At 52.3% G+C, this 22,583-nt stretch overlaps 1 pseudogene; it reads left to right on the top strand.

Annotated features, from left to right (window-relative positions):
- The first annotated feature begins 10,257 nt into the window (after window positions 1-10,257).
- On the top strand, window positions 10,258-22,271 carry LOC125084377 (calcium homeostasis endoplasmic reticulum protein-like; annotated as a pseudogene).
- Window positions 22,272-22,583: the final 312 nt, after the last annotated feature.

Raw genomic sequence — 22,583 nt, 5'->3', positions numbered from 1 at the left:
GTCTTCTCCAAGGCCTGAGAGGTAGGATTTCTCCCCAGAAGGGACACTGGCTCCTTGCTTTCTCGCCTGGTTTTAGAGACCAGGGCCTCCATTCTACTGTGCATATCACAATTGTTGTGGTTTTGATTTTGAGAGGGAAGTAATGGAAAAAATAGTTAATCACCCATTCATAATCTCTTAAACATTATTTTCAAGCTGATAGTTGCAAAACAAAATGCAATCTTTCTAGCATCTTCAAGCAATTACTTGTCATTTTCCCAGTTTCCATAATAAAAGGAAATTAGGCTGGGGGGGTGAAGGGGAGGGAGCAAACTCCTGACTTTGACTTTTGAGAAGATGAAGGACAGACTTCAAGTCAGTCCTGCCCAGGTTTTCCTATCACAAAAGGCAGCAAATGCCAAGCCAGGCCAAGTGATGGGAACCGGGGTGGGGGCTTCTCTTGGCCTACCCCGCCCACTCCCAAACTAAATGTAATGTGGGTCTAATTACCTGTACTTTGCTAAGCAAACTTGCTTCTGCCCACCCGCTGAGGGAAATCAGGGAACACACCCACCTCTCTCTCCTGCCCTAAAGAGACTGAATAAATGAGGAGTGTTAGCCAGGAGCCAATTTACCTCTTCTGAGCATCATAGTGAGAGCTTAATTCATAATAGATGGTTGGATGGATGGATAGATGGATGGATGAATGGATGGATGGATGCATGCATGCATGTATGATTGGACGGTTGGTTGGATGGTTGGGTGGATGGATGGATGAATGGATGGATGGATGGATGGATCCACAGACGAATGGATGGATGGATCGAAGGATGAATGGATAGACAGACGGACAAATAAAAAATGAAAATAGACACTGTTTCTTGAGATTTCTTCCATGACGAGACAAAGCTTCCCAAACTCAGTGTGAAAACACATTTTTTATCTCCAATCAATTCATTTTCTAGTCTGTTAAAGATATTTTTTGTTAAAGATACTTTTATAAAACAAGCTAAAATGTCATGGTAATGCCGTGTTGCTGAACAAGTTTCTAACTCTTCCTCTCAATTTCTGTAATCAAGAGTGTGAGGACGGTGCTGTTCCCCTGTGTCCAGGGCCAGGCTTGGAGAACTGCCCTTGGGCTCACCTCAAGGCAAGTCACACATGCTAATCCCCCATTTCCTCCAGCCACTCTCTAAGGTGGATGCTTCTAGCCCTACATTCCAGATGGGGAACCTGCGGCCCAGGGAGGGTTAGTGAGTTACCCAATTTCCAAAAGCTAACAGCTAGAAAGCTAAGCGTTATACCCAGATCTGGCAGGCTCCAAGCCTTTGTATTTGCCTGACTCAGGGCTCCAGAGATGCCTCCCAGCTAGGCTGTGGGGAGGGACACTGTTGGGAGTTAGGAGAGGGGAGAGATGCTAGGCAGGAGGCAGGACCCCCAGGACCCAGAGGCAGGAGTGCGTGTGGTATGGGACAAGGACCATGGGGGAGCCAGAGCAGGTGGGAAGAGGGGACAGGAGCCTCCCCCAGGCTGGCCTGGTGGCTCCTGTCCCTGGGCAGCTGGGCAGACAGTGACCCTCAGCCCAGAGAAGGGAATAGGGAAAGAAGCAGACACTGAGTCACCCCCTGCACTGATCCTCGCCATGGAGCCTGGGCTTCCCCATTTTGAAACCCATGGAGAAGCAGTCGGCACTAAAAAAAAATGTAAATCTGACAGAAGACACTCCCGTCATAGTATTTCTCCTTTACAAGAGTTTTAGAGACTAGAGGGGTCAGAACAGCTCCTGCTCCTGCTGAGCTGCTTCTGTGAAGCTTTGAGCGCAGAGGGCCACGGGCGCAGGGCAGCGTGTTCACAGAGGCCGGAATGAAAGGGAGGATCAGGGAGGACCTGCCAGCAGCCCCAGCCCGCGCCGGCCATGCTCCCGGGAGCCCAGAGCACGGAGCAAGACGCAGCAGGGCACACGGAGGCCTCCAGTAAGATGCACAGACGGGATGGGGATGGAAACGCAGCTTAAATCTCACCATTCTCAGAGGGGAAGCAGCTCATCCCTCTCCTCCTGGACACCCATCCAGCTCTGTCATTTAAAGATTCTCCAAGGAGGGGCCTCACAGACCCAGAAAGGGTCTTCCACTCTTCCTGGCCCCCCAGGAGAACACCCTGATCCAAAAGTCCAGAATCTCCTCCCGTTCTCTAACGGCAGGACAGTTCAACTCATATGAGTGAGGTCTCTAACCAGGGTCTGGGCTAGTGATGGAAATTCCAAGATGGAAGACATCCAACGCCGGCCCCCAGAATGCTCCCAAACTGGGCAAAACCAGTTGCACCACAGAGAGAGGAATATTTTGATAGAGGGAAGTCCAAGGTTATATGGGTACCCAGAAGAGAGGCCCCAACTCAGACAGGAAGGGTGGTCAAGGAAGGCTTCCTGGAGGAAGGCATACCTGAAGCGAGCCCTCCCTGAGCAAAGGAGGGAAGGTGGCAAACACATAGGTAACAGTAACAGCAACACCTTGGAATGAAAGATTCCATTTTGCTTTCTTGATCAAGAGAAAGAAATTTTCATAGTTTCTTGGAGCTGGAGTCCAAGCCCCTTATTTCTGAGTAAGGAGACTGAGGTTCAGAGAGGTGAGGTGCTAGGCCTGAGGTCACACAGCGAACTGGGAGGGGTGGGGGAGGGGTGGCTCAGAGGCTCTCCTGGCAGCCAGGCCAGCTCCTTTCTGCCCCACATCGTGTGACTTGAGCTATGCTCTTCCCCAGCCAGGCATTCCTTGCAGAAAGTAGAGAGAGGGCTGCGGAGGGAGTAGAGTGACCACTCCACTCTCCACCTGCTGGACTCTCTCCCAGGAGCTCCTCTGAGGGAAGGCAACTCAAGGGGGCTGACCAGTCCCCCAAGATTCCCCAGGAGCACATCTGCCTCATGGGACACAGTGAAGCAGGGCAGAAGCAAGGGAAACAGGAGGCTCTGGCATCCCAACATCACCCCCCAACTCGCCTGCCCCCGTTCTTTACAGCCACGCCCAGGGGCCGAAAGGGCACAGCTGACTCCCACTGGGCTCTCCTTTCCCCTTGGAAAATCCCAGCACATGACCCATTTGTAAACTCTGGCCGCTGGGCCCGCCTCAGAGGCAAACTGGCTGGACGCAGGCATCTGGTGACCCATTCCAGCCAGGACGCCCCACTTCTCTGGGCTGTGTGGCCCTGGGGGCTTTAGTGATCATAGCAACCAGAGTCCAGCAATAGCTGCAGCTAATTCACAGCCCTAAGAAGCTGCCTTCAGATGGCAATGCACCTGACCCCTACAACCCCTCCAGGCAGGTGCTGCTGACACTGTCCCCATGGCACAGAAGTGGACACTGAGGCTCAGAGACGGGAGGTCACTTGCCCGAGGCCCCAGAGGTGGGGAGTGGCAGAGCTGGGAATCGAGCCCAGCATGTTAACCCTCTCAATCTCAGTTCCCTGTCCCTAAAGAATGGGGCCGATCACCTTCTGGGGCTGGGGAGGTAAGGGGCCTGGTCCAGACACTCGTGCCCTTGGGGAACTGAAGCCGGGGAGAGACAGGAGCACCTGTGCTGGAGAGAAAGAAGGGAAGGCCCTGACAGCGATGGGGTGAGAGCAGATGGTAGCCAGGGGTAGGAAGGCCATCACCACGGGGCACCAGGCCCGCAGGGACACCCGGAGGAAAGAGCACTCAATTTGAGGGAATTCTGAGAAGTAGAGCAGGCCAGTACGGCTGAGACTTGAAGGGCAGGCAGGTGGGTCCAACCCACAGGGGCTGCGGTGGACAGCACAGGCCAGAGACCGCACATGCACAGGCTTGGGGATGAGACCTCCAGCTGTACAAAGCACCTTATTTTGGGGGCTCCTGGCACCAGGATAAGGGCAGTGACACTGAAAAGGTGAAAAGGCAATGGCCGCACTTCTGGAACACGTACGTGCTAGGCACTGTGCTGGGTACTTGCCATGCACGGTGTCATTTAGTCCCCACCTGGACAAGAGGGAGGCTGGGTGGCTTGCACCATCTGACTGGGGCGGAGCCCAAGGCTCATAGAGCTGGGCAGCCTGCCCCCCGGTCACACAGCTGGTCAGGGCTGGGGCAGGACTTGGACCTAGGCTGTAGGGCTCTTCGTCTGGCTCTCCTCACCATCACGCTGCCCCCCCCCACCCCAAAAGCTACAGTGAAGCACATCGGTTGGAGCAGAGAAACCAAGGCACAGAGAAGGGAAGGGAGTGGCCCAAGGGCACACGGTCAATGAGTGCAGCATCTGGGCCCCTCACCCAGGGTGGTGGAGAGAAGGGCTTCCTACATGCCTGTCTGAGGTTCAGTGAAAGTGTGGGGAGCAAGCTGGACGCAGGCAGCGGGGGGCACCCTCGGTATCCGTGGGGGCCATGGTGAGTGGTGCAACCAGATTGGCCAGAGATTTGGAAAAAGGACCCATTCCTACAATAGCGAGATGCTGCACCTCTGTCTGGACGCTCCACCCCTGCCAGCATCATTGGTCTGTTCGGGAAGGAAGGGGTCCCACTGAGGCAGGGTGGCCAGGGGCCCTGTGTCGGGCAGGGCAACTAAATCATTCATCAGCTGCCACCTTTGGAGGCTCTGCTCTTTGCTGGCCCCGGGCCCACCAGCTGTGCAGCCTCGTCCAAGCGCTTGCCTTCTCTGGTCTTGGTGAAAGGGCTGGGCCAGACCACCTCACTCAGTGACTCCCAAAGGGCAGCCTCGACCACAAGACCCAGGCCCTGCTCTCACACACATATTGCACCAGTGCGATGACAATACTCATCCCCAGCATGCTGGACGATCACAAACAGGGTGGTTCCAAACAACAGAAATGTATTCTCCTGTAGAGTTCTGGGGCCAGAAGTCTGAAATCAAGGTGTTGGCAGGGCTTTGTTCCCTCCAAGGCTCTGAGGAAGAACCTTGGCTTCCGCTGGCTTCTGGTCGTGCCCACCAAGCCTGGGCTCCCTTGGCTTCGGTAGCACAACCACCAAATCTGCCTCCACCTCCACGTGGAATTCATTCCTGCGCACCACCCCCTCCCACGGCTTCAACTCTCTCTCTCCTAATGACAACACCGGGCCTCGGATTTACGGCCCCTCCTGGCCCACTATGGCCTCCCCCTCATCCAGGAGGACTTCATCTCCATTTGCTTCCATCTCCGAAGACCCTGATTTCCACACCACCAGGTACCGGGGGGTTAAGACTGCAACATATCTCCCATTTTGGAGGAGGTGAAGGGAAACAATTCAACCAACAACACTGAGGCTCCATCCTGGCCCCAAGAGTCTCGGCTTCCTGGTGTGATGGGTGGAGTCCACCTTGGGGGTCCAGAGACCTGGCTTCCTGATCCCACTGTCCCTAGCTTCCCACATGACCTTATTTATTCAGTCATTTAACTAACACTGACTACGTACCTACGACGTACTAGAGACTGTCCTGAGCCCTAAGGCATGCTAGTCCACAACACACCATTCCTAGAGCCTGCCTCCCTACAGCAATGACCAAGTGGGAAGACCAACTATAAAGAAATTAACAAGCAATCTGTCCTCCAAGCCTCAGTTTCCCAAACCTTATCCTGAGCCATTCTCTGATGGAATGGATGAAGCCCATACTATGTAGCAGAGCAAAATGATGCCAGAAGTTAAGAGATCTTCTGTGCCCCTAGCTGGATGTGTGATCTTGGGAAAGGCATTTCACTTCTCTGTGCCTGTTTTTGAATGTGGTTAATGGAAATGTCATGTCCAGCTTAAAAATATATCATCTATTTTTTAACACCTGAGAGCATGCATGAGTTTGAGTGCGTGAGGTCTGGGCCCACTGTAAGTACTTTTAAGGACCCTCTGCTCCTCTGTGTCTCTAAAATATGATGCCATACCTTCCCTATCAGCTTTCCTGCCTCAGGACACTTGCACAAGCTGGTCCTTCCACCCAGAATTATCATCTCTGTCTCTCTTCTTTGTCTGGGACATCTTTTATAACCCCTTCAGTTAACTCTCTCAGCTCCTACTTTAACTCTGGACAGAAATAGCTTCTCCTCTGTGGGGTGTGTGTGTGTGTTTAACTGATTTTTGAATAGAAGTAAAAATGCCTCTTTAAAAATTTTGAACTGTTCATAAATGTAGGAAATAAAAAGGAAGTTTTACCTCCCACACAGACCCTCCTCAATATCCAAACTAGCCTCTGCTAACATTTCGTGTGTTCTTCCAAAAACTATATATATATATGTGTGTGTGTGTGTGTGTGTGTGTGTGTGTGTGTATGTGTGTGTGTGTGTATATATATATGTGTGTGTGTGTGTGTATATATATATATAGATATATATATAGATATATGCATAATCATAATAATAATAAGGACTTACTCTGGGCCCAGTCCTGTTCATGTTTTATGTTTTAACACAGTGAATCCTCACAACAACCCTATGATCAGGTGCTATTATTAGCTCCTTTTGACAGCTGAGTAACTACATCCAGAGAGGCTGAGTGACTTTCCCAAGTCACAGAGCTGCTGAGTGACAGAGCAGGAATTCACATTCAGGTGGGCTGTGCGCAAGGCCATGCTTTCAACCATCCTTTTTTATACACACAAGTGTGTTCTTATATACACTGCTCTGCTCCTTGCTTTATTTTGCTGAAAAAGCATCTCTGAATCTCTCCATATCAGCACAAAACCAGCTCCTCCATTCTCTCCTGTAGCCACTTGGCATGGAAGCGATGTGTCTTCTGCCCCCAGGCCCCTGATGGACGTGTTGGTGGCCCCTAGTTGCTGCTAAACACGTTTCTGCATTAACTCGAGCTTACGTCCTCTCTCCCTCAGGATACGTTTGCAAGCACATCTGTGGAAAGGGGCCCTGGGACAGCTGAACCAGAGGGCATAGGCTTTTCAAATGTAAACAGACGCGTTGGCCCTGTCGCCCTCCAGAGGGTGAGGCAAGTTTGCTCTCTCACCAAGGCGGCCACGCCCACAGTGCCATGCCCCCACTTCTCCTAGCACACCTGAAGCGGGTGTTGGTCCATCAGCCTCCCTCCCCAATGTGGGCTCCCTTGGCGGTGAGGGGTGGGGAGTTGGGGGGGACCTTGGACCAAGTTGTGGAAATGTTGAAGGAAGAACAGGACCTTTTAAGCAAAACCATCTAGAGTCTGTTTCATTCAACAAACTGTAAGAATTTTGTTGGCTTCTATTATATGCTCTGTCTGGGTACAGGAAGCAGAGACTAAGGGACCAGGCAGGCTGCATTGAGGAAGGACTTGGGCTCAGTGAAGATGTGATGCTAGGGAGAGTGGCCAGAACACCAGGCTGTGAGCCAGGTCTTATGATTTTTCCAGAAAGCCAGAAACCTGGATTTTTGAGTGTATTTGCCCTGATGCTGAGCAGAACACCTGGCCCTTGAAGATTTCATATTTCTTAAGTGAATAAAGAAAAGAATGAAGGAATCTGAAGCTTGTCTTCTTTCTTCTGCAGCTCAGCCTGGAAGAGGGACCTGCCTCTCCAGTAAGACGTGCAAGACCCTGGCCTTACTCTGGACAGGTGGGCAGGGCAAGGCAGCAGCATCCTCCGGCAACCAATTACACCTGCCCCAACACCGGCGCCCTCCCCGACCCCGCCTCGAGTAGATAGGCATCTCCCTGAAGGCTGCAGGGGGAGGCAACTCTTCCCTGTTTTGCGAGGTAACTTTTGGGTGTATAATCACTTTTGTTCAGCAAAGCCCTGACCTGCCCTGCTCGCGCTCAGACCTCCTGCCTTGCTGAATTCCTCTACCACCCCCAGCAAGGGCACAGAGACCTGAGTAAGTGAACTGAAAGAATCAGCCACTATAAGTTGAGGGACAGTCACCTTGTCTCCCATCCTACCTTCAGAAGGCTTCAAGAAGGCAGGGATCAGACCTTACTCCAATTATGTATCAGTCAGTAAGACTAATTAATTAGTGCTCAGTGTGCATTCCTAATCTCCGTGTACATGCTATAAGACCGATGGGGTGGGGGGTACGGTAGCTCATGGCCAGGGTGGGCTATGGATAAGTTTGCTGGCCCTTCCTCAGGAGTCATCATGCCAGGAAGCAGGGGACAGGAACAAGCTGTGCCCCTAAGGCTTGCCTTTCTAAGGGGCACCCAGAAGCTCTTGGAGTAGAAGGCACAAGAAAAGGCAGGGGCTGGACAAGTTGAGGCCGAGAGGAGGCAAGTAGCATTAGACACATTCTGAAAGGAAAACACCTGGGCTGAGAACAGGAGCAGAGGGTGCCTGGGGTGTGACTTCTATGGGCCTCAGTTTCCTCGCCTATAGAGTAAAGGGCATATTTCCATTGTGGCATCATTTACCTCACAAACTGGGAAACTGTGTTTAGATATAACCATATGAGATTGCTACCTTGTAGGTCAAAAAATAGATGGATATTGGCAATGCCTCCTGATCCTAATTCAGAATAATGACTGCAGGACACTGGGCACAAAGCAAGCTGGGACACGCAGTCAGCCACCCCATGGCTCGTGACCACACTGTTTCTCCCCACTTACTTGTAATACAAAGACCCCTCCCGCCCCCCAGCCCCTCTGTCATTAGGCTGAGGTATAAAGATTAAGTTAATGGCGGGCGGAGAAAATCAGCTTTGTTGGCAAATTGTCTCTGATATTTATTTTGAACATTAAAACGAATCATTCCGACTAAAGAGGGCTGTAGTGCGCGGCCCATTAAAATGCATGCATTATGTATAACTCTCCCGGCTTCACCTCCAAGTATTATCAGCCTAAAAAGCAAACATGGTTTTTAAAGCCCCTTGTTTACGACATCCCGTGACAGCTGATTAATGGCCACAGTTTCCAGATCTGAAAGCTTAGTAACCCAAGCTAGAAAATTCAATCTTATTCTAATACAGGCGGGCGGGGGGGGGGGGGCGCTGCGCAGCCAAATGGGAACAGAGCACAGCTCCTCAAAGGCGTCCTCACCGTGGATTGTAACCACCACAGCAACATCAGCTGGGGTTCCTTGGGGGCACTGTCTTAGTTTCCTGGGGCTGCCGCAGCAAATAACCACAAACTGGGTGGCTTTTAACACAGCAGAAATGCATTCTCCCACAGTTTTGGAGGCCAGAAGCCTGAAACTAACATATTGGCAGGGCCGAGCTCCCTCCGAAGTCTCTAGGGGGTGACTTGGCCTCGCCTCTCCCAGCTTCCGGTGGCTCCTGGCGTTCTTTGGCTTGTGGGTTCATCCCTCCAATCTCAGCCACTGTCTTCACATGGCAGGTTTCTGGGTTGTTCTGCCTCTTAGAGGATCCTTGTCATGGGACTTAGGGCCTAGTCTAATTCAGAATGATCTCACCTTGAGACCCATACCCTAACCACACCTACAAAGACCCTTAATCCAAATGCAATCACAATCTGTGGTTCCAGGTAGACCTGTCTTTTGTTGCAGGACACCTTTCAACCTGCTACAGGTCTCTTCCCTCTCCCAGAGTGTCCCCTTTCTCCTTAGGAATGTTGCAAGACCAACCCCACCTGCAGATCTGAAAGGGATCCCAGGAAGCTATCAGATCCGTCTACGGTGATGCTCTCCAGCTTCCACCTACCCTCCCGGGTCCTCTGCTGGGACCCTGCTGCCTCACCCACCCCTCCGTGGGTTCCCTGCCAGAGCACTCCCTCTCAAGAGCCCTGCTGACCCTGTCACTCTTCCCCTTGGCCCTCAGAGGCCCCCCAGGACCAATAAGTGTCCTCGTCATGGTCAGGAGCCCCTGTCCGATCTGCTCTCCGACCATCCTGCCCACCTTACTCACAGGATGCATCCCTTCTGGGTGGGTTTCAGCCACACTGTCCCACTTCCAGCAGGAGTGATGCTCCCCAGTGTCCCTGCCTAGTTGCCTGAAGATCTCAACTCAACATCACCTCCTCTGACAGAGTCAAGTCCCCCACAATCACTACCATGACATCCTTCACTTCTTCTTAACATTCAGCACACTTACATCATTTATGAGTGGATCTTCTTAACTTTTCAACACTCCAACATGCAAATGTTTTGACTGGCCTGCCCAAAACTCTTCCTGTAGCACTTACAAAAGCTCCAATCACAATGGGTCTCACCTACCATCTGCCTTCTCTCCTCTCTCCTCCCACTTGATCTCTCACTGGGGCTCCAGCCATAGCAGCTTCCTTCTGTCCCTCCAGAGCGTAAGCCGCAGCTTGCCTCAGGACTTTTGCACATGTTCTACTTGAAATAAACTTCCTCCGGATCTTCCTGATCTGGACCATTTGCACCAAGTAGGACTCAATTCAAATAGTGCCTGTCACATGGTTATGGTCCATGCAGTGGAGCAGCAGATACAGAAGCTTCTGGAGGAGAGCCAGGTGGGCCTGAATTACTTTGACCTCCTGCCACGGCCCATCACATGCACCAGAGATGCCATCTCGACCAGACAGAACTGGATGTGTGGCAACGCCAAGTCCCCCCCCACACTGTGAGCTGATGGCGAGCCACCTCCAGAACCACATCCCAGCTGACGGAGTGCACTTCGAGCTTTGGCTGCACCTCATTGGCTGCCTCCCTGGGCCTTGACGTGTGGAAGTCTCTCCCTCACGGCCAGCACAAGCAGGCCAGGGAGTAGCCAGGCACCCTGCAGAAAGGCCCATCTATTGCACCAGCTTCTTGACTGTGGAGGAGAACAAGCAGCTAAGGGTCACATGGCTCCCACAGCTCAGGAACGTTGATGGCTTCATCACCCCGCAGCTCCAGAGCCCAGCCCTGGGGCTCAGCCAGTACCAGGGGACACTCATCAGCGAGTCCTCCCTGGTGGTCCAGCTAGTGCAGCTGGCCTTCCAGCTGCAAATCCAGACCCTCAAGATGCAGCACAAGGAGTCTGTCGATGGCCTAGCCCGGCAGCAGCAGCAGCAGTGACAAATCTAAATGCCGCAAATGGAAGCCAAAGTCAAGTCCATCCCACAACCACCAGTCCCACCTCCAACCCCCACACCCACCCACATGATCCCACCAAACACCCATCCAAACGGGAACAATAGCCATGAGGGCCTGTGAGGCAAGCAGTACAAGGACCCTGGCTAGAACAGTCACCATGATGCCCCCTGGAACAGCCAGCCTGACCACAGCTGGAACAGCCAGTTCGAGGGCCCCTGGAACAGTGGCACAAGGGGCTGCTGGGGGGCAGAGGCCAGCAGTGCAAGACACCCTTCCAAATGCAGTGGTTGCCACCCTCCAGAGGGCCCATCCCGCCCCACCAGCAGCACCCACAGTTCAACCAGCTGTCACACCCCCACAACTTGAACCACTCCCCACCCTGCTTCATGCAGGAAGATTTCCATCCCTGGTACCCGTTGTAGTGGCTATCCAAGCCTCACCACTTTGACTCCCCACAGTGGGACTTCCCTGCAGAGATGGAACCCCTTCACCATCACCCAGGCCACCTTGTGCCTCTTCCTGGGATCAACTAGCACCCACCCCAAGCCCCAGCACCCTGACTTTAGCCCCCCTCCCCATGGTTTCAAGGGGCAGTCCCCCCACATACAGTGACAGGGTCCTTCCCACGTAACCACAATGACCCCGGCCTGGTCCCCAGCATGCCTTAGTTCCATCTCCCTACCAGGCTAAAGGTCCCACTCATGAAAAAAAGAAAAAAGAGACAAATTCACCAGTCAAGAGAAGTCTTCCCCTTTCCAAAATATCCCAGACAGACTACTCTTCCCTCCTTCGTTGTTTTCATAGCAATTATTAGCAAAAGTCCTCTCCCTTCCTGTTTTTGGGTTGTTTTTGCTTTCTGACTTATTCTCTGTGTTCCCCAACTAGGAAGGAAGCTCTCTAAGGACAGGGACCTTGACTGTCTCGTTCACTGACGTATCCCCAAGGCCTAGGATGCTCCTGCCCGGTTCCCACCACTTGTTGGATAAACAAGTGACCCAGAGCCCAGCACAGCGCCCAGGACAGAACAAGCCTTAGCGAAATCACTCCCTGTGGCTCTCTGTGTGTTGTGGGGGAAGAATGTGTCCTTCCTAGAACTCCTAAGGTCATCTAGGTCTTGATCTAAGGGCAGCATGGCCAACTTCACACACACACACACACACAGGCATGAAATGCTTGGACAGCTCCCAGATTTATTCATTTGCTACTTCTTTTGTTCATTCATTCATTCATTCTGCATTCTGCAAACATTTACTGAGCCCTCGCTGTGAGCCAGGCACTGTTCTGGCCCTGGAGGTATGATGGAAACAAGCCCTGAGCTGACATTCTGTTGGAGGCATCCCTATTCTCTCTGAGCCTCTCCTAAGCGATCTACAGCAGAGGAGCAGAGCCCACTCTTTCTGAGTCTCAGTTTTCTCATCTGCCCAATAGGTAGCAAGATCTAGCCCACTGGCCTGAAAGTCCTGGTAAGCGAGGACAGAGAAACACTCTTTGGTTGTGGGGTATGGCCCATAGTGCCCCTGGCCTGTCCCTTCTCCCCCTGGTCTCCCTGCTGCTCACCAACCATGCCCACTCCCTCCTCTGCCCATGACCTGCAGTCCCCCTGGCCTGCCCAGGAGCATGGCCCTGGGCCTTAGACAACCTGAGCTCCAACTCAGCCCTGTGCGTGACCATGGAAAATCATCTAACCTGGAGAAGCCAGAATTTGCTCACCTGCAAGATGGTGACACTAATGTGTACAAACCACTAGTGGGAGGACAGAAAAGGATACGCTTCCTCAAGACCCTGCACTCCTCAGGCACTGAAGGATGTCTGTGATTCCCCCTGAAATGTCCCAGTTCTTCCCAGCTGCCTGCCTAACTCCTGTCTGTTCCCACAATGCAGGCCAAGTGCCCAGAGTCCCTCGCACGCCCACCCTCTGTCCACACTGCTCCCTTCTGTTGGCCCCTCTTGGGTTTCCTCCTGGGCACACACTTGGGGCAAGGACCAGACCCATCCTCAGGATTCTCACAGTGCCCAACACGGCAGGCCCCACAACACTGGCTCGGCCAAGAGTCTGAGTTACTGCCTGTTCCAAGGGCACCTACTCCCCACTGGCCCTGTACCAGGTTCTGGGGGGACAACCATCACATAGCTCCCAGGCTGGAGGTATCCACCATCTGGGAAAAACACAGGCGCAGAAGCAAACACCTCCCACACAGAGCCATAAGCAGGAGGGCGGCATGTAGAGAATTCGGGGCCTCCCTGGAAGAGCTGGGCCTTAAAGGGGCTGCCCTTCTTGCCTGAGTGGGAACGTTTGCTTGATGACTGTGTTCCTGGAAAGGCTCACAGGGGTTGGCATCCCCACTGGCATCTATGTCCGTCTACCAGGCCTAAGTCCTGATATATGACGACTCCCTTAACTGGCGATGGCTGACTTTTGGTTGTTCTCTTCCCAGTTCTTGCTCATCTAATTAAAGATCTGTGAACCCATACACAAACAGGGTGAGATCAGAGGCCTCCTCTTCAGGGACTCTTTGATGTGGAGAGGAGGGTGACTGGCCTCAATCTTCCCTTCCACGCTAAGTTTGTCTTGACAGACTATAAGTTTATTGCTTATAAATTTTCCAAAACGCTCAAAAGACAGAACATTTGTCTTGAAAGCTCTTTCTTATCCAATATCAAAACATTTGATTATCACAATAGATGTCACTTTCCCTGTTTGTTAGAGAGGAAAACTTAGGCTCAGAGAACGACACTGGGCCCACGTTCCCTTGGTGCATCCGTGCGGGGCCAGGACTAGAACCCCAGTTCCCGCGCCCAGAACACGGTCCTGCCTAGGGCCTCTGGGCCTCACTCCTGGGTCCCTGAGAGGGGTTATCCTTGCCCTGGGAAGGAGTCCTAAATGACCTCCCCACTCCCTTCCCTACAGGAGAGCCTTTCCTGTCCCAGCAGATGGGGTTGGTGGGGAAACACCTCTTCCACCTTCTGAAGGCCAGGGAGGAAGGCCAGTGGAGCCAGGCATATAAGCCAAGCTCCCAGACAGGTCTGAGAAGTGAGGGCAGCTTGGCAACCCCCCACACGCTGCAGAGGTGGTCATTTAACTTAATAACTGTGAATTTGGGACAGTGGCTAAGATCTTAGCAGGGACACCCCCAGACACACACACTCTTTGTGTCAAGAACAACAGTTGCCTCCTTTCCATGTCTGTTCTTATCTAGTTGCTCAAACTTGGATCCTAGCAGTCATCTCACGGCATCCACCTGGGAATTCGGAGGGTGGGGGGCATTTGCACCAACCCCTGCTGGTCTCTGCAGGCCCCAGGCTGTGCACGATTAGGGCATGCTGCCATGCTAACCAAGCCCAGGGCATCTGCAGTTGTAGGGCCTCGCACGCAGTCTGCCCTGCAGAAGAATGCAAACAGCCAGGCCCTCGAAATGGCATGAGATCCAACCTCCCAGGCTGGTGCTCCAGGCTCTACAATCCTCCGAAAGCAGCCTGGCTTCCAGCAATCCTGGCCAGGCTGTTCCCCATGTCTAAAATCCCATTCCCCTCTCCTTTCTCTGCATAACCAAGCCCTCTGTCAAATCCCAACACGCAGAGTCCCCCTCTATCAGGAAGCCTGCCAAGATTTCCTCAGTCCCCCACGCCAAATCTCATTAATGGCTATAAGGTTCCATTCTCTTCCACTCACTTCACACTTACAAGTTTCTTATACTAACTTCATCAGTTACATTTTCATGTCGGCCCATTGTGTGAGTCCCTGGGCTATGAGCTCCCAGGAAGCAGGAGCTCTTTTATCAGTCTCTGAGTCCCTAGGGGATAGCCTGTTGCCCGTCACAACGTAGTTCTCAATCCATATTTGTTCTATGCCGCTAATTGGGCAGTCAGCTCTTGGCGATTTAGACTCAAAGGAGGAAGCTCCAATTAGGGCCTCAACTGGATTCCAGGATGGAAAGAAAATGCAGGTCCTGCCTTTAGTGAGCCACGTGTGGTAGAGCTGGAACATTGGGCCTCTGGCCAAAATTCCGTTTCTGTGCCTCCACCTACACAATCCCCACCAATCCTCAATGCCCAGCTCACATGTTACCCTCCCTGGAAGTCTCGAGGCAGACTCTTCATGCCCTTCTCACGACATTCCAATATCCCGGGTTTGGACTGTTATGGGTTGACTTGCAGCCCCAAAAAGATGCCGACGTCCTAGTTCCCAGGACCTGTGAGTGTGACCGTATTCAGGAAGAGGATCCTGCAGATGATCGAGTTAAGATGTGGTCACTGGGCTGAGCCCTACTCCCCTATGGCTGGTGTCCTTACAGAAGGAGGAAATCTGGACACACACAGAAGGAAGACCAGATGAACACACAAGAATGCTACCTGTAAGCCAAGCGGCACCTGAGGTTACCAACAGCTAGCAGACAGGCAGCCTCTCTCTCCTGGACCCCAGAAGGGACCAATCCTGGCAACGAAAAAAGTGTCCTATCTCACACGCTCAAGGCCAGCTTTGATTTTGGACTTCCAGCCTCCAGATCCACTGTGAAACAATCAGTTCCGGTTGCGGAAGCCACCTAGTGTGTAGTACTTTGTTAGGGCAACCCTAGCAAATTCTGACTCCGCCTCTCACTGGCTGGTTGGCCTCAGGCCAGCTAGTTAAAGCGGAGTCTCAGCGTCTTCCTCTTTCGAATGGGCACAACCCATCGAGGGCAAACCCTGTCTTCACACCTCCAGGCTACCTTCCCAGCTCTGCCCCGTGGATCGTGGATCGTGGGTGAGAGTGAAATGCCCCAGCCGACCCAGAAACCCCTCCCACGGTCCTCCACACTCACTCCCCTCCCCTTCTGCCAGCAGACAGTGGTGGGGCCCTGGGAAGTGACAGAGCCACCAGATGGAAAGAACCTGAGTTCCTGCCAGACTGCCAGGAGGCCCTACCTTGGAACATGCCTTAAACGTGCAGTACAGGAAAAGTTGAGGGGGTTCACATGCAGGGACCTACCCTGACTCATAGAAACACTGCTCACATAGTACTTCATGAGGATTAGAAATATTATGGTAGGAAGTTAATAGTAAGTTCTAATAGCATTACACTCTAACTGCCTCACCACCTAACACAGAGCCTGGCATAAGTAAGGAAACAAATAAGCAAAAAACAAAACAAAACAAAACAACACTGTATTGTGCTCCATATCACTCGGCATCAGGGAAATACAAATCAAAACCACCATGAGATATCACCTCACACCAGTCAGAATGGCTAAAATTAACAAGTCAGGAAATGACAGATGCTGGCGAGGATGCGGAGAAAGGGGAACCCTCCTACACTGTTGGTGGGAATGCAAGCTGGTGCAACCACTCTGGAAAACAGCATGGAGGTTCCTCAAAAAGTTGAAAATAGAACTACCCTATGACCAAGTACTCGCACTACTGGGTATTTACCCTAAAGATACAAACGTAGTGATCCGAAGGGGCACGTGCACCCGAATGTTTATAGCAGCAATGTCTACAATAGCCAAACTATGGAAAGAGCCTAGATGTCCATCTACAGACGAATGGATAAAGAAGATGTGGTATATATACACAATGGAATACTATGCAGCCATCAAAAGAAATGAAATCTTGCCATTTGCGAGGACGTGGATGGAACTACAGGGTATCATGCTTAGCGAAATAAGCCAATCGGAGAAAGACAACTATCATATGATCTCTCTGATATGAGGGAGAGGAGATGCAACATGGGGGGTTGAGGGGGTAGGAGAAGAGTAAATGAAACAAGATGGGATTGGGAGGGAGACAAACCATAAGTGACTCTCAATCTCACAAAACAAACTGAGGGTTGATGGGGGGGGGTGGGAGGGGAGGCTGGGGTTATGGACATTGGGGAGGGTATGTGCTATGGTGAGTGCTGTGAAGTGTGTAAACCTGGTGATTCACAGACCTGTACCCCTGGGGATAAAAATATATTATATGTTTATAAAAAATAAAATTTAAAAAAAAACAACACTGTATTGTTTCAATTAAAGAGCACTGACGTCAAGAGTGCTTGGCTCTAGCTCTGCCTCAACTTTAGGCAAAAAGCTCAAACCTCTGGGCCTCAGTTTAATTTAACTTAATTTAATTTAAAATGGGATTTTTTAAAAATATGCTACAGCTCACTCATAATGAAAGCTTGTTTTGCCCCTGATCCAAGACTGCCTCAGAATCCTTCTCAACACAGAGCCCGGGACAGGCCGTCCAGGTGAGCTATCCTGACCCACCTGCGATGTGATTCTGGAACTGACTTACTTTACTATCTGTTCTGAGGACAAGAATCTCAGTCCCCAGACTCAAGCTTATAGGAAACATCATTTAACCTCTCCTATAGATTATTTTCATTTTGAATTCTGAAGCCTTTTTCATTTTGAATTCTGGAGCCCTGATCCTGCTGGCTAGAAAGGTCACCCAGTCACTCACGCCAGGAGTTCTTCCCTCCCAGGCAGATTTCCCTGGGTCTACACAAGGTGTGGGCTCGGGGAACCCCTCCAGGCCTCAGCAGGTCTGCACGCTGCAGCTAGAGCCCCTGTACTCAGCTTTGGCCCCTTCAGGTGTACAGCATTCTGCCTGCGTCCCACCCTGGGATTGGAAACCTCAGGGAGGCTGAAAATCACCCAGCTATCCCTCCTGGGCCTCTGCAGGGAGAGGCCCTACAGCAGCCACCCTCCACTCTGGTCTGAAGACACATCCTGGGAAGTGGGGGACCTCCCTTCCTTTCTTTCCGTGTTTCTCTAGGGGCTCTCCCATCCTCCTCCTTCCTCTCTCACCTCCCAACACCACTGCCTCAGGGTGCTTTGAGAAAGGAAAGCCTGACAGGATTGTCTCCCACACAGTGTCTCTTTCCTCCTGGCCACAGCGACCCCTGAAGGCAGAAAGCCCCAAGCGGCTGCCTGAGCTGGGGAGAGGGAAGGCAGGTATATCTGGGACTGTAAACGGCATGACCCCCGAGAACCTGCAAAACTCGGTTCTGGTGAAGGCCAGAGGCCGTTGGGGCAGAGTATGCACGGAGCTCTAACTTCTCCGAAATGCCACTGAGGGGCAGAACCAAACACACTGTGTGGCAGTGTTCTGTGTTGCAAGCTCTGGTGTCACATCTCAAGGGGCAGCCCACTCAGGTGGGATGTGAGTCACGGTCATTTTATAATAAATGCTGACGTTTATGAATGAGTCACCTCCCTTACAAATGTCAGTCTCGCTCCCATTCTGACACACTCTCCTGAAAGGGAGTAAAAGGGTTAATGGTGTCTTACAGCCACTCACAGGGAAATTCCACAGGACCCAGCCTTAGAGACCCAACAGTGTCAAAGTCAAGTGTCTCCAGGGCCCAGTTAGATTCTAAATGTATCCAGGGCTGGGGGTGGGGAGGCACACATCTATCACAGGGACGACCACCATGCTGCCCCGGACCACAGGCTGGTTGCTGGAGGGACTTCCATTTTTCTAGAGAAGGCAAAAAATATGGAATTTTTAATACGCAACTTTCTGACTTTTAAATTGTTGTAGCTAGCTCAGAGGTTTTTTTAAGGCTGTGAGCCAAACAGAATCTAGTTGGAGTCAGCTTTGACCCATGACTTGTTTTGATGGCTGCTGTCAGGACTGAGGGAGTACAGGTGCAGTTGAAACTCCTGGGCCTGGCAGGGAGCTGGGTGGATGGTTTGGTGCTGTGTATGTGGGCACTGGTGTGTGGGCAAGACTGCGAGGCTTAGGTGAGAACAGGTGATAGTGGGGGGTAGGGTTCTTTAAGATGCTAGGAAAATGTCACCTCCTCCTTGAAGCCTCCCTGCAGCCCACACCCACATCTTCGTTAACTATGGGTCAGTGAGCACATGGAGGACAGCAGAGATGAATGAATGCCCACGAACAAACATATGAATTCTAAGTGGACCATCTACGAGAGGCAAGAGCCCCACTTGCCCCTCTGTGCACCTGCTCCTGGTTGTGGTAGGCATGGCACACCCAGGGCGACGTGGCTGACCAGCGTGCTGAGGCAGGTGGGACCAGGCCTGGTGGTAACAGAGCCATTTCCCACTCCTTTGTGCAGAATGACCTCCCTGAAAGGTGAAGGAGAAGAAGGCTTTCTCCTAACTCCGTTCTACACGACGTGAGCCCTGGCAGGGCCAAGGAGCAGGCTTTAGGAGGCCCAAACAGCTGGCTCTCCTGGCCATCCTGGGGCAGCACCGCAGGGATGGAAGCTGGCCCACAGTCAGACAGAATGAGGAGGCTAATGTCCCCTCACCACCACTCAGCCTCGCCTGCAGATGTCACCCCCTAGCGTCAAGTGTCCTACAAGCTCTGTGCCTCAGCTTTCTCATCTGTAGACTGAGGGTGATTTAGGAACTTTAGAGCCAATGTGAACATGAAGTCAGACTGTCTCTACAGTACTTGGTCCAGGCCTGACATACAGTAGGTGCTCAATAAAATGTACCGTTAGGAGTCTTAAGGTTCTAACTCTTCACACACTGTGTCATTTGACCCGGAAAGGCCGTGAGGCAGCACCATCACCCATTTTAGAGATATGTCAACTGAGGCTAGGGGAGAGGGCCACCCCGGGCTGCCCAGCACTTCACCTGGTTCTGCTGAGCCAGTGTTTGCCACCTCCTATTGCTGCCCAGCCACTTTCTCCCACCCCTGCTAACACACGGTGGCACCCCATCTCCTGTGCCCCCTGAATGCTCCCTGGGGGTCGGTCAGCCTTGCCCCAACCCCCAGCTCTGTGACTGTTCCCCCATTCACCCCTCACCACACTCACTGTCTCCACGTTGCTCGCCATGCAGCAGGCCACCGCAGGATACGGCAGCACCCACAAAGATTCACTGATGGGCCACATTCCCCGCATTCCATCCTTAGGACAAGATTTCTCGATTTTTCTGATTCAGTAGGCCTGAGCTGAGGAGGTCGCATCTCTAGCATGTTCCTCGGAGGGGGCTGAGAGCAATGCTGGGGGGCCACGTGGCTGCACCACAGGCAAAGTCACCTCCACATTTCACCCACGTGGGGTGTGTCCCTCTCTGCACCTGTCATTGCAGGTGATTACTCCCTGCTGGGGGGGGGGGTGTCCTGAGCATTGTAGGAGGTGTTAGCAGTGTCCCAGCCACTATCCACTGAACACCAGGAGCAATCAGATATGTCTCCAGCATTACCACATGTCCCTGGGGGACCAAATTGCCCTGGGGTAGAGACCAATTACTCTGGAGTAGCAGTACTCCCCCTTAGCTGCACAACAAAATCACCTAGGGAGCTTTAAAAAGTACACACTCATGCCTGGGACCTCCCCAAGACAATGATTTCATTGGTCAAGGGAGCAGCCTGGGCACGGGGGTCTATAAACCCTCCCGAGCAGGTTCAACCGGGTGGCCTTTGACTCTCACCAGGGATGCCAGTGGTTATGGGGACAGGAGAGAGGCAGAAACTGAGGGGCTGTGATGGGCTGTGCTAAAAAAGACGGTCAGTTCTGCAAACTGGTGATGTAAGGGACCCATGAGAGCCAGGCCAGGGACAGGCTATAATCTGCCCCCAGGGTGTCAGCCTCCATTAGAACACAAAGTATCCTAAGATTCTGGACAATGACTGAGCTCTGCTTTCTTTCAGTTAACCCAGTTCCCAGATGAACCAGAGTTAACCCAACAGGACAGGGGTTCTGGTTAAAATAACCAACTTGGCCCTGCTGAGACCATCTCTTCACCTTTGAAACAAGAGGCTAAACCAGATTTAGGTGACATCCCAGGTCTCCTGGGCTTGTTCCCTGAGGCTCTTAGTCAATGAAGACACTTTGACTAGCCATTGAAGAGTTCAGTGGGGCCCATTTTTCAGCTGCTAGAAGCTCTCCCCATTTGGTCTCTACAAGGCTCACAGGCAGGTGACACAGAAATCTAGGTGAGAATGGTGCAGAGGACAATGTCCCCAGCCAGAGCTGGCCAGGAGCCAGGGTTTGGCCAGTGTCTGCCCAGCAGATGGACCACAGGCCCAAGGACCCACAAGCTCCTGGTTGGGGGGCAGGGGCTAAGTGTGGCCTGGAGGCAAATGAAGAAAGAGGTTGTGCCCTTGTTCTCATGGAATCACAGCGTCTTAGAGCCAGACAGATAACCCAGTCCCACAAATGCAGAGTGTGGAAAACCAAATGCTGGAACCCCTGCCTCAGGACCACCTGGGAGCTCACTAAAGAGAGTCCTTAGCCTCACCCCCAGAAATTCTGATTCTAGAGGCCTGGAGTGATGCCTGGGAATCTGATTTTTCAAACTCTCGGGTGCTTCTGATAGGGGGTTTAGGAAGAGCTGAACTCTAATATACCCTTCCCAAAGAAAAACTATTTTGGCCTCAACATACTCAGGGTGTTGGCAGCCTGTGCTTGAGCCCCGCTCTGCCCGTGAAGACCTCTGTGTAGCACAGCATCTCATTTTCCCTGCACACAGAAGCCCTCTCTGTCCATAAGGACTATGCTGTCTTCACCTGGCTCAGAGAGCATGAGCCACTTGTCCAGCAAAGTAGGTGAAGAATAGGGACCAGGAGCCCAGTCCCCCTTTCTCCCAGGCCAGCCCAGCGCAGTTTCCCCCAGCAGGGTAGGAACCCCTGGCCCGCCCCCCCGGGGCCTGAAACGGCCCGGCTGGCTCCGAAGAGCACAAGGCTGTTTATGCAAGCTGACAGCTCTGATCCACCAAAGGCGCCTGCTTCCAGCTCAGCCTCTAATAATAGCTCTTCCTCGGAATCCCTCCCGTCTTGGTGGGAGCGGAATATTTAGACATATCAAAGATTCCTTCCCCTTCTTTCATCGAGCCAACAGTGATATGAAAGGAGTACAATGAAAAGACGGGTCTCTATGACAAGCTTCAGAGAGCAGCCAATTCCCTGACATCCCTCAAGACTGCAATTGACTCCACGCTCCTCAGATGGGAGTCAGTGTGGTTACATAATAATAACACCTTCCATCTCTCTGGCGCTATTATGGGCCTTCTGCCAAAGTGCTTTCACAGGCATTAGCTTTTGAGCCCACAAAGTATCCGGGAGGTGGGCAGGGCAGGGATCCTTCTCCTCTGATTACAAATAAGAAAATTGCTATGTGGAGGGGTTAAATGACTTGCCTAAGGTCATACAGCAAGTTAGTGGCTCAGCGCAGAGTCCTCATGCAAGCAGGGAACCTGGAGAGCACTGAATTCTAAATGGCGTTCCCTGAAAGACACAGAAGGGCCTTTGCTGGCTGGTAAATGGGCCCCACCTGTCTCCACGTCCTCTCTCCCTCACATTCCCTCCCCACTTGCACTCTAGAGATGCAGGATTCCTCTCCGGGCCTCCAGACCCACCAACCTTTTAACACTTCGGTGTCTGTGCACATTCTGTCCGGGCCACCTGGCACATCCCCTTCCCCTGTCCCTAGGACTACTCCTTCTCGTCCTCCTGCATCTAGCTCCAGCACTCCCGCCTCCTCCAGGGAACCTCCTCTGATCCCCACCTGGCAGAACCAGGTGCTTTCTCCCTGTGCATACCCCCACTCCGTCCCATATTGTGCTGCATTATAACTAGCAACCAGAGCATCTCTGGCACCAAAACTGTAAGCCCCCAAATTAGTCTACTTGGGCTGACTTCACCAAGTCCCACAGACCGAGTGGCTTAAACAAGAGCTATTTTGCTCACAGCTCTGGAGGCCAGAAGTCCAAGATCAAGTTGCAATCAGGGTTGGTTTCCAGTAAGGGCTCTCTCCCCGGCTTGTAGGTGACCA

This window comes from Lutra lutra, chromosome 14 (genome assembly GCF_902655055.1).
Source record: "Lutra lutra chromosome 14, mLutLut1.2, whole genome shotgun sequence".
Classification (NCBI taxonomy): Eukaryota; Metazoa; Chordata; class Mammalia; order Carnivora; family Mustelidae; genus Lutra; species Lutra lutra.
Note: the sequence above shows the minus strand (reverse complement) of the source record. Positions and strands in the feature narration are given on the sequence as shown.